Source organism: Chionomys nivalis, chromosome 1 (genome assembly GCF_950005125.1).
Source record: "Chionomys nivalis chromosome 1, mChiNiv1.1, whole genome shotgun sequence".
Classification (NCBI taxonomy): domain Eukaryota; kingdom Metazoa; phylum Chordata; class Mammalia; order Rodentia; family Cricetidae; genus Chionomys; species Chionomys nivalis.
In genome coordinates, this window is record NC_080086.1 from 132,937,363 (window position 1) to 132,950,136 (window position 12,774).

The 12,774-nt window shown below is 45.5% G+C and overlaps 1 non-coding gene across 1 annotated transcript; it reads left to right on the forward strand.

Annotated features, from left to right (window-relative positions):
• The first annotated feature begins 12,313 nt into the window (after positions 1-12,313).
• On the forward strand, positions 12,314-12,449 carry LOC130889783 (small nucleolar RNA SNORA2/SNORA34 family). Its single transcript, XR_009058641.1, has one exon. It is a non-coding gene; the product is annotated as a small nucleolar RNA SNORA2/SNORA34 family (small nucleolar RNA).
• Positions 12,450-12,774: the final 325 nt, after the last annotated feature.

Here is a 12,774-nt window from a genome sequence, read left to right on the forward strand (position 1 = left end):
TAGACCTTTATGCATGAAGTACTCTATTTACATCATTTCCTTCCCCTGCCCCTGGCAGCTCCTCCCATATCCCCTGACTCCCTCTCAAATTTATGACCTCTTCTTCAATTATTGATGTGCATGTGTGCGCACACACACATGCACAAACAGCCTGCACCATCCATGTGGTGTATTCATTCATTTGGATGCATATGTGTCTAGGGCAGAATGCTTGGGATTGGATAACTTATTAGGGGTGGTCTTGTCTCTGGAGAAAACTGACTCTCCTCTCAGTAGTCATGGATTGGCTATAGCTCTTCTTCTAAGGGTAAGAGCTCGTGAGATTTCTCCCACTTATTTTGGCATGTCAAGTGGTATTGCCAATGTGCAGGTCTTGTTTAAGCAACCGTATTGTTGAGATTTCATGGGCATAGCTTCCATGTCATGTACAGAAAGCATATCTCACAACCAGACATTCTGGTCCTCTGGCTCTTACCATCTTTCTGCCTGACTCTTCTAAAATGTTCATTAAGTATTGGGAATAAGGTTTGCATTATAGATGTTTCGTTGAGGTTGGTGAGCCCACAGTTTTTTATTTGAACTTTGACCAGTTGTGACTTTCTGTAATGGAATCTGTCTTTGGCAAAAAGAACTTTCTTTGTTGAGAGGTGAGAGCTACCTATCTGTGGGTTTAAGGATAAGTATTTAGAATACAGCTAGTTTAGGGAAGTGGCAGTGATAAATACTTCTTTAGGGTTCACAGCCTTAACATCCATGGGTAGCTGGCTAGATTTACAGAGGCAGGCATGAATCCCCTTTTACTGAGTGGACCATTAGCTGTTTGTTACTCCGAGAGGTAAGAGCCAGTGATGCGCCTTTCAGGATATCTTGCCGTTCTGACCATTGTTGTGGTTCGAAGGCATTACAGCTGGGTGGAATTAGCAGCTGCTTTTCTCTCTTGGAAGCTTGAGTAGCTCCCTGTGGAACTAGTCCTCAAGGAGGAGACTTCTGGGTCCTTTCCAGATGGTTCCCTCCAAGCCCAATGTCTGATGTGTGTGGTGTCTTCAGCAATGGAGTCTTAACTTTCAAGTTCTGGGACACAACCAAGGGCAACGGCAACAGGTTATATTATAATTTTGATCCCAGTCCTTGGGAGGCAGAGGCAGGCGGATCTCTGTGAGTTTGAGGCCAGCCAAATCTACAAGAGCTAGTTCCAGGACAGGTTCCAAAACTACAGAAAAACCCAGTCTTGAAAAACCAAAAAAAAAAAAATCTCTTGGATTCCCCTGATCAACAACTAGAAAGGAAGCCTCACAGGCCTGACTTTAGGGGTTCTGTTAGGTAGTCGCACCCCAACCTACCCCTTTGAAGACACAAGGCCTCTTCACTGAACCTGGAAGTTACTAATCACTAGAATGGCTAGTCAGAAAGTTCCTGGAATCTACCTGTCTCTGGCCCACTCCACCCCCACACCAGGGTTACAAATGCACACAGTCGTCATACGTGGCTCTCTATATGTGGATGCTGGGTATATAAACAGCCATGAGCGCTTTACCCACTGAAGAAATAAAATCAAATTCTGTTTCTTAATAAAAAGGCATAGATCAAACTAAACTGATAAAAAAATATTGTGTAAAACCATTTGAAAGTAAGTTGGAGCACCCACATTAATGTCAAGCAAAATAAACTTCAGGAGAAAGTATATAGCTAGCACCGGAGGGTGACAGTACCGGGACGGCAGGGTCATTCTCCGACAGGATAGCAATCCTTCCCATGCATCTATTAAAGCCAGCGCTTTGAAATAGCTGAAAGAAAGCCTGACGTGGCTGAGAGGAGATAGAAACTCCACATTGTGCTTAACAGCCACCACGGTCCTCTGGAAATAACGAATTCTCCAGAGACACAGGAGATCTAGAGATCATCTTAATCTGAGGGATGCTTGTAGAACACCCCACCCCCAGCAACAGTGGGGTACTCACTTTTTTAAAAGCACATGGAAACAATTGCCAAAATAAACCAGATCCAGGGCTTTAAAAAAAGGGGGGAAAAACTAACACATTTAAAGGAATTTAAATAACACCAAATATGTTCTCTGACCACAGCAGAGTTAAACTAGGGACCAAAGCCAGAAAGTATCTGAAAAATCCCCAAATATTTGGGAAGTTTCAAACGATACTTCTAAATAACCAGCGGGTCAAAGAGGAGGTAACAGGAAATTGGAAAATAATTTAAAGTGGATGAAAACAAAGCCCACAAAATATTTAGCTTCATGTGAGACATTTAAGACAGTACTCTGAGGGGAACGGGTGGCTCTAAAGAAGCCAGGAAGAAGACAGAAAATAAATGACCAATTTTCCACCTTAGGAGACTGAAATAAAAGAACAAACACAATCCATGATAGGAAGAAGGGCAGAAGTCTGAAAGGAAAGGGCAAAAATCAACAAAAACAGTAGAAAAAGTGGAACAAAAGCAATAGAATAAAAACAGAATGAAACTGGGCACGGCAGCACACACCTGTGATCCCAGGACCCAGGAAGCTGAGGCAAGCTTGGGCTTATAGTGGGACATGGTCTCAAAAAAAAAGGAAAAAAGGAAGGAAGAAAGGAAAGGAAAGGAAAGGAAGGAAGGAAGGAAGGAAGGAAGGAAGGAAGGAAGGAAGGAAGGAAGGAAGGGTCTGGTTTTTTGAAAAGAAAAAGAGTAGAGTTGACAGAGCCCCTAGCCAGACTGAGAAGGGAGACCAAACGTTCAACACTTTACATAATTAGCATAACCTATGCAATATATACAATATGCATATGGTAAAAATTAAAAATACTCCTGAAAGACATAAAAGAATTGAGTCACAAGATCCAATGCTAAGATGTCAGTTCACCCCAAACTGACATGTGGATTTGATTTAGCTCCAATAATATTAGAGTATTTGCAAAACTCTCTGCAAATTTTTTTATAAATATTGACGAGATGATGCTAAACTTTTATGCAGAAAAAGCAAAGGAATTTGAGGAGCCAAAAAATGTCTTCAAAAACAGAATAGTGGCGGAGAAATCACGCAGCTTGGTTTCAAGGCTGATTAGACTTGAAGAGTTCACAACTGAACCTAAACGATGCTCAGAGAACGTTCTGTTCAGCAGCAGAAAACTGTGCCAGGGACGCAACTACAGCAGTCAAGAGGAAAGGGTACACATCCATGCACACACACATTTGTCTATTTGTTTATATGTATGTGTACACACAAGTGTGTATATAAACATAACACATAGTTTCCATTGTCAACATGGCTGAATGTGTATATGCCTAGGAGGTACATCTCTGGGTTTGTCTGTGAGGGTATCTAGAGAAGTTGGTCTAGGAAAGTAGTTTTCAAGCTGTGGGTCATGACCCTTTGGGGGTGTTGAATGATCCTTTCATGGGGACACTAATCAGATATTCTGCCTATCAGATATTTACATTATGATTCATAACAGTAGCAAAGTTAGAATTATGAAGTAGCAATGAAAATAATTTTGTGGTTGGGGGTCACCACAACATGAGGAACTGTATTAAAGGATCGCAGCATTAGGAAGGCTGAGAACCACTGAACTAGGAGGACACTGAATGTGGGTATACCATCCCATAGGGTGGGGTCCCTGGCTGTGTTTATAGGAGTAGGAGTATGGGTGGTGCTAACTAAGCAACAGCGTTCACCTGCTGGTTTAGTATGAGGGAAATGGGCCCAGAGTACAAGAGGTGGCCTCCGGAAGCATCTGCCAGGGCTAGTGGCTGGGAGATCAAGTCAAGATTAGCAGTTTCCTCTCTGATGCTGACAGAAGTCCTAAGAAAGAGATGCTGTCATTGCATGTTTTTATGAATGGAGAGACTGAGGACTAGGGTGACTCAGTAGGTTACCCATGATCACACAGTCTGGCCAGGGACATTAGAGGGAGACTTTGTCTCTGGCAGGTGTCAAAGAAAGCCTCCTCCTCCCCAGCTACTCCCAGTAGCAGCATGGCAGTCTAATCTGCCATCAACAAGAGTCTGAGCGAGCTTCAGTCACAGGGAGCAACACTGGTCCTAGTCCCCCTGGGAACAGGAGCTTCCGAGTAGGTGTGGGTCCTCCAGAAGGAAGCAATGGGGACATCTGCAGTTGTGAGTGACACGGCTGGGACTTCTGGGTAGAGCAGCTCTCCAGGGCCTCACCATTATGCTCAGTATCTGTCCCTCCAGCTGGGGCTGGGACTCCGTCCTTCCTTTCCTCTCTGTTTCCTTTCTTCCCTCCTTCCTTCCTTTTTTTTGTTGTTATTTTCCTTTTTCAGAACCTCCCCACCCACTCAACTTCATATTCTTACTCTCCACAAACCACCCCAAAGGGAGGAAGGAAAGGGAAAAGCCACAAAAAAAAAAAATGCAGAAGGTCAACCCTGAGCGTGGAGCCTGCCCTGACATACCCAGTGTCAGTTGAAGGAAGGTGATTCTCCTTCTCCCAGCAGCTACCAGTTGAAAATAGTTTCTTGGCCGTGGCTTTGTGTGCTGGGATTGGGGGGGGGGCCTTTCCTACCCCACCAGGCCATCATACCCTTGGCTTCAGATTCTGAACTCTCATGAGATGTTTCTTAACATCTGCATCTGTTCGCTCAGGCTGCCATAAAGAAACATCATAAACTGAATGGTTTGAGCAGTAAGAATTATCTTATGGTTTCAAAAGTTAGAAACCCAAGGTCAAATGCCGGCACTTTCCAGAGCAAATTCCTTCCCTGGCTTGCAGACTGCTACCTTCTTGCTGTGTCCACACATAGTATGGGAAGGAAAAGACTGGTAGCTTTTCTTCTGGGGACGCTAGTCCTATCAGGTCTAGCCCTAATCGTTAAGGTGAGCTCTTCCTGCAAGACCTATTTCCAGGTACACTGGGACTTAGGAGTTTTTAAGGAATATAACTATCAGTTCGAAACATTTTATTTTTTTGGAAACAGAAAGACATGGGTTCTCTTTCAATTTCTGTCCCTCCAACTCTGTGGCCTTGGGAGACATCATGCATGCCTTGAGTATTAGATTCATGGATGTTGGGACTGACATAAACTGCCATTGGCTTAAAACAGCACACTTCATTGTTCTGAAGTCAGAAATCAAATGCAGCCTCACTAAGTTAAAACCATAAGCTTTCTGGCTCCCAGGCTCTGTATCCTTGCCTTTTCTAGCATCTAGAAGCTGCTCATGCTCCTCCCCCTCGATCCTGTATCCCTGATACAACAGTTTCCATGGCTAAATCTCCCTAATTCTAAATACCAGCTACCCTTTCAGAAGGCCCGATGCACAGCACATTGGACCCATGCGCAGCTTTTCCCAGCTCAAGATCCTTCACTTGTCTCTACAACATTCCTTCCTCCATGTAAACTCAGGAAATCACGTTTTGGAGTTGATGATGTGGACATTAGTGTAGTATTACTTGGCCTACCGTGCCTTGGTTTACCCACTTGTAAAATGAGGATGACAGTGCTCTCTGTGCTCTATTGGGAGGTCTTAGAATGTTGCTGCGTGCTTAGCACCATACCTGGCACAGAGACTACATGAATGCATGGACAGGTTATTCCTGCCCTTCCCTGTTTTGAGTGCCTCTGGGGTCACCAAGGTCCAACCCGCTTGCCTGCTTCCAAGTAGTGGCTCAAGATACTCGGCTGAAATAGCATGCCCGGTGTTGATCGATGGTTCTGACTCTCAGATGTTGCAATTGGACACTGCTCACCCTTCTGAAGGCCTCTAGGCAGGACTGTGAGTGGAACACGCAGCACTCTGTGTGGGGACACAAATTCCATGTTATTTTTGTTAGGAATGCTGAACATCAAGTCATTCCATCTACCGCTCCCATATTGGAACTGCTCTCCCAGGTCGCCTTTGATGGCAACGTTCTAGCCCCACACTTCTCTGGGGCAGAAGCAAATTCTTCCACAAGCGAGCCCAGAAACCTGAGTCCTGCGTCCTTTCAGAAGCTGTGGCTGTACCACACTGTCTGGGCTGAGGACAGTGATGGATCGTGGTAGAGGGAACGGAACAACAAGGGTTAAATCGAAGCACACAGTTGGAAAGATGTCTGGCCTCATTTCCCCCCCACCGGTTCACCATGTTACAAATGACTAAAGGACATTGTTCCTGGACAGTGGGAAGTACATGGTACATAACTGGTGCCTAATAAAATCAGGTAACAGTTTCTGAACATCTCGGAACTCAGCTTCATAGAAGGCCCCTCAAAGAAGAAACCAGAGTACCCGCTTTTCCTGTACCTCGGAGTCTCAGAATAGTTGGCCGCACGCACGCACGCCTTGTTTTTCCCCAGTACCACACATGTCACGACAGTGTGGCTGTGAACCCCCTGCCCAGTCCCTGAAGTGGAAGGTGTTGGTCTTCCAACTTCAGGTCTAGATCTCTGGATAAGCCTGGAGCCTGGGGCTGCTCCAAGCTGAGGGTCATGTCTGGCCTCAGAAGTTTCAGATGCTTTTATGGCTAGTGGGCTTGCATATCCTAGTCAGTCTTACACCAGAGGCTGGGACGAGGTGGAGGACAAATTGTTCACTGCTTATCTCTAGAGTCTCTGCCCAAGTACTTTGTGTAGGGCCCACAGAATGGCAATAAAAAGTCTTGGAGGCACCTTCCAGTACTGGGTCAAAAGCAACACCAACACTGGTGTAGGGTAGGGTCAAATGCAACATCTGCTTGGTGCAGGGCCGGGTTAAATATAACATCTGCTTGGTGCAGGGCCGGGTTAAATGCAACACCCCACTGGTACCTTAAAGTCATTCTGAGAATAGACTTGGAGACCAGGAAACTCAAGAGGAGGCTTATGTGGAGGTCTTGAGTCCAAGAAATGTAAAGCAAGACTCAAAGTCTTGAACAGCGGGAAGCTCACACTGGTCCCATCTGAGGTGAGGCTGAGTGGGTTCATCCATGACTCTCTTATGAGCCCTCTCATGCATTGTTTTTTAAAAAATTCCAGGAAAAACAGGCTTCCTGGCAGTTAGGAATAGGAAACAGGAACCAAAAGGGTCTAGGTTTAAAAGCAGGGAACAGGCCTCCCATTAGCAAGGCATTTCTGCCTCGGTGTTTATCTGCTAATTACAAAGTAGTCCTGATAATGTTGTTTTGAATATTAAATTAAAGAACTAAGAAGTGCTTACTGACATGTTCAGCTACTGCTTTCTGGGGAAGAGCCTTGCCTCTCCATTTGCCCACCTCCATCCCTCCCCTCTCAGGAATCTGCCTCCCTAACAGAGACCACCCACCACCAGCCTTTCCTCTTCTGGGCTTCTCCATCTTTTCAAACATGATACTTGGCATCCTCCGCGTATTTTGGTAGCAGTAGCATGTCTCACCCAGATGGTCCACACTGTAGCTATTATCTAATCATCTAATAATTAGCTTGACATTTATAAAGGGCCTCCAGGGCCGCGGGATGACTGTTGTCTTCAGATGCGAGGAGAGGGAGCTGTTTTGCATATGTATGTGCCAGGCAAGACACAAGCAGAAGGGACCAGTGACCCACTGTCCCTAACAAGCTGAGGCACATTTAAAGGTACAGCACTGAGATCCAATCTTCAGGATCCCTTAATTATATAGTCTGTGTTTTCTGTAAAATTTGCCAAAAAGTAGTTTTCCTTCCTTTTTTCAACTCTAAAGAGGCCCTCTTTAGAATAAACCTAATCTATTTGGGTTTAAAGTGAGATTGTCTCTCGGCTCTATCCTGTTGCTGCCTTTAAAGACTTGCACATGGATTGTGGGGTACAAGTTCTAGGGAGCTAACCAATGTGGTCATTTGTTGGACCAGAACAAAATCAGAGCCTGTGGAGGAGTCAGCGTGGTTTTCTCTGCCTCCTAGTGGCTGGGATGTTCACATGCAGGCACACCATCTTGACTAAACTGCAGTGGAGATGCCTGCCCGACTCTCAGCAATTGAGTGGGAATGGAACAGATGAGCTGAGTGTTGGAGAACTGTAGAAACACTCGAAACACTGAGTTAGGTCTGGGGTGGAAGAGCCAAAAATAAACTCTCCCCTACGTCCTGCCCAGTCATGCCTGGAACAAGCCGCACAGCTTACGTCCCCACCTCTGGCAGAAGATGAGGTGGGAAGTAGACTGCTCCCTAGTCGTCACTACGAAGAGCACGGGTAATATGGAAAGAAGCAGTTGCCCGTCCTGCATACCTGAGGGCAAATATTATAGCCATGGGCCTTAGGGTATAGGGCGGGGACAGGTGATATCATGCGATTGGCCAGGACTGGAAAAGGAATGAGTGAGAGATCCAAGTCTCTTGTGGGAACTCCAGAGCCCTCTCTTTTCCCTACCTTAAATCAGTTGTTAGGCCTCAGTATCTGGTGCTTCTCCTCCTCCGTGTGCCTACAAAGTGTTTCCGGCTGGAGCTGCGGCAGAATCTAGGGGCTTCCGCCAGCGGGCTACAGGTGTACTAGAGTGAGTATCATTTGGGTCACTATAACCTCGAGGACAGATAAGGCCTGGGGAAGCTGGGCCCTGCAGGCCAGCATTTGTATGTAGCCTTAGGACTTAGGAGGCTTTATTTGGTGTTCCCAGTATGTAATGGAAATGTCATCATATTTTATGGTGTGTGTGTGTGTGTATCTGTGGAAAACTGGCAAAGCTTCTATTGCTCAAGCACCCGTTGTTTTTGTTTTTTCAATTTATTTTATCTTCTTAATCATAGCTCATTCCCATGGAATACAACTCTGATAATGCGGCTCACTTTCAGAAGAGCCACCACATTCCTGTGTGGCATGAAACTGACTGAAACCCACATAACATACAGCTACCACAAGAGACCCAAAGCCAGCATCCATTCTTGTAGTACTGACCTGCAAACTGAGATGTACAGGAAGAGGCAGCCGTGTGGGGAATGGGGAAAGGCTGTGTCCCTTGCTCTTCCCCCTGGGTGGTGGTTCTTAGACTCCACAGTGCACAACCATTCCTGATTACCTTATGGGAAGCACAGATTCCAGGTCCCCTGCACCACTAGAATATTTATCCGGGGGAGGGGGGAATGCAGAGCCGGCAGTCTGCATGTTAGAAAGGGTACTGAGGTGAAGACTGGTACAGTCCAGATTTAACTTGGAGAAAATGTGTTCTTTCGACCTCCCTGAAGGTGAAACACCTAAGAACTTAAACCAAAGAGATCGTGGGAAAACATTCTTTAAGAACAGGGGTCATTCAGTTGTGTCGCTTGAATTGTTTGTGGGGTTCCCAGCAGTGAGATCCGGACCTGTCCCGGGTGCTTAAGCTGGCTTTTGAGAACTGATTCCCTATGCTGGGTTGCCTCACCCAGTCTTGATGCAGAAGAAGTCGCCTTGGTCCTATCTCAAATTGATGTGCCATGCTTTGTTGGTGTCCATGGGAGGCCTGCCCATTTCTGAACACGGACGAGGAAGAGTGGAAGGAATGGGCAGAGGAGGTGGGGGAGGGAACTGTGGTCAGGATGCAAAACAAATAAAAAAAATTACAATAAAAAAGAATAAGGGTCATTGAAATATGACAAGTTGTTGAAAGGGAAGCCATAAAGGCAAACCTGGGCAGCTTTAGGAACTAAAAATCATTCCTACTTAAGACCTTGCCTCCCACAAAACAGCATTAAAATTAGGAAATATATTCCTAAGGTAAAAGGAAAGTCTTGATACTTGGGAAAGAAATTATTTATAATCTATAATTGATGCCACCCTTTGGGCAGACAAATAGAAAATCTCTCTCTAGAATGTGACAAGGTACAATTTAATATAAAAGATGATGCATGGTGCGTATACGCATGGTCTTGCGCCAAGTTACTTAGAAGATTCCAGACTGCAGCAAACTTCCCCGACAACATCATGACATACTACATGGACAATGCTTCAGCAACAGTCTGGCCAGCATGAAGATCTGTCTCTGGACACAGAGAGATGGCCCAACCATTTACCCCCATCTTTTCCAATTCACAGATGGTGGCATTGCTTGGTCCCCAGGAATGTCATGAATGAATTAGCAAGTGGTCCCCAACCAGTGACGCCCTGAGTGGCTTGGAAATGGAGACTGCTTGCTGGCTATGGTGCTCTTGGGATGTGTGCATCTTTCAGTTGGCAGGCGCTCGCCATCCCTGCAGGCCACCATACTTCGTTGTTTTCTCTTTTTGCACATCACATCTCAATACTCTTCAAACTCTGCTCAGAACATGGAGCAGAGTGGAAGACCTGGGAAGTGACTGTGGGCTCCTTTGCATGAGGACAAACATGGGGTCTTTCTCTATGATTGGGAGGCCAGAGGGGGATCGGAACATGGTTCCAGAAATGGCAGATTCATCCAGCCTCTCACAGTGGGAGGACACTCACAGACACCGTTTCCTAAAGGAAATGTTCAATTTCATGACCTGCTCTAATTCGAGGTCTCAGTACATGATCAATAGGGATGATTCAGAGGGAGACTGAGAACCAGTGTGAAGAGGCAGCTGGAGGATAAACATGTCTTTGAACTTGGATGGGATATCATTCAAGGAAGAAATACAAAATGTACAGAGGAATCCTTCTCAAGGCATGTTGAGTGGACGTCTTGACCAAAGGCAGGTAGATCAGTAGGTGTCTCTGGAAAAGGGATGTCAGTCACATAAGGGTCACTAATAAGAGAGAGTCCAAAAAGATAGTGAGCTCAGCAGGCTCTCAAAGTCCAGAGGGTTTGCATAGCCACTAGACCAGCAGCTGAGAGCAGGTATAGCCATTAGAGTAAAGCTTTTAGCAGACCCCCAGATTGAGATCAGATAAGGCTCCAGATGGGCCTATTCAAGGTCAAATCCCCTGAGCCACTGAACTTTAAAGATTTATTTTCATGATTTAAAAAATACATGTATGGGAATACATGCACATACTTTAAATACTTATTTTTAATTATGTATTTGGGGAGCACATGTGCACACATGTGTGTGGATGCCAGCAAAGGTCAGGAAGTAACATCAGGTCTCCTAGAGCTAGAGTTATTGGCAGCCATAAGACACCCAACATGGATGATAGAAATGGAACTCAGATCCTCTGGAAGAGCATCAACTGCTCTTAATGCTAAACCATCTCTCCAGCCTGAGTCACTGGACTTTCAATTTCTTGTGTTGCCAGAGTGTGCCAGAGGCTACAACAGGGCTGAGCCCATGTATGTGTGCTCCAACAGTCCCAGGAAAGAAATCCAAGGGAAGTTTAAAAGCATGAATCCAAAAATGCCATTGCACTTAGCAGGAAATGGAAGCCTGTGGGTAGCAAGCTATGCCAGGTGTGGTTGGAATCTGCCCTCCAGGTTGGTGAACACACCACCAGCTGATGACCACTGGCCAACAGAGGTAGTGGGCTTGCCTCTGTATACCTCCAATTTGGGGCCTAGAAGCATGAAACAGTCCATGAATAGAGGGGCATATATTAAACTATCTTCATGTATCACTCCACACTGAGCAGAAACTACTGTGTAAAAGCTTTGTAGCCAGAAAGGGCTGAATGTGGGCAATATTGGCTGAAAAGGTGTAAGCAGAGGCTGCTTGTTTGTTCCCCAGCCTCTCAGACCCAAAATAATTACACAGAAACTATATTAATTACAACACTGCTTGGCCAATAGCTTAGGCTTCTTATTTACTAACTCTCACATCTTAAATTAACCCATAATTCTTGTCTGTGTTAGCCACAAGGCTTAGTACCTTTTATCAGTGAGGCATTCTCATCTTGTGTCCTCTGCATCTGGGTGACGACTGCAGATTGAGCCTTACCTCTTCCCAGAATTCTCCTGTTCTGGTCACCCCACCTATACTTCCTGCCTGGCTACTGGCCAATAATTTTATTAAACCAATAAAAGTTACAAATCTTTATAGAGTACAAGACCATCATCCCACAGAAAGGCTTCCTGGAGGAGGCAGAGTGTGCTCAGACCTGCAGAATCCTTAGATACTACAGAGTTCTGTGAGTCGACCAAGGTCACCCTATTGGTTGGGGGTGGGGTCAACAAGTAAAGGCATTTCAAAGTCCAAAATGGCTCCAACTGCCATCTTGTGGGACACAGAAAAGCTCGCCCACCATGTCTCCTGCTAATAGGAGTGCAGAGTTTGTCGACATGGGGAGAGTCTGGGCTGGTCTCATTTGAGCTTTTCTTTACTTTGAAGGGTGTAGTGCAGGAGGAATGTGGGGTAGGAACATGTCATGTTTTCTTTGGCGGTGGTGCCAGATCTGACTGAGGCAGGCAGAAAGACGCCTCCGATGGCCGGCCTTTGGGTGGTACTGCCATGGGCTCCCCACAGGCTTGTGGCATTTATTATTGTTGCACACTTCAGGCTCAACAAGACACCACGATCTCTTAGTAGAATGAAATAAGGAAAGCTTTAACTGGACACTAGAAGTTACACTGTAGCTATCGGTTTCAAGCAGAGGCCTGAAGAGCTATCTTCCTGTGGATTGCAGCTATTCTGGAACCTCAGTAGAGAATGACTATTTCGTTTGGAAGAAACAACTCCCTATTTAAAAAAAAATAAAGAATAAAATAACACAAATTTATTTATTGCCTTAGAATTCCTTGGCCAGAAGCCGGCCTGGATGTCCTGCAGGGTACATTTTTGTCTGGACACCCTGGGGGTTGAATCCATTTCCTTAACTCTCCCATTTTCTAGTGGCATGCTATGTTCCTTCTCAAATGCCTCCTTCCATTTCAAAGCTAGGGGAGTATCTAGTCTCTCTCCACTCTCACCGCTGTACCATTCTCTTCAACATATAGCTCTCACTTGAAAGGCTCTACATCGGTTTCCTTTTGTTACTGTAATGAACAGTTGTTATAAGCAAA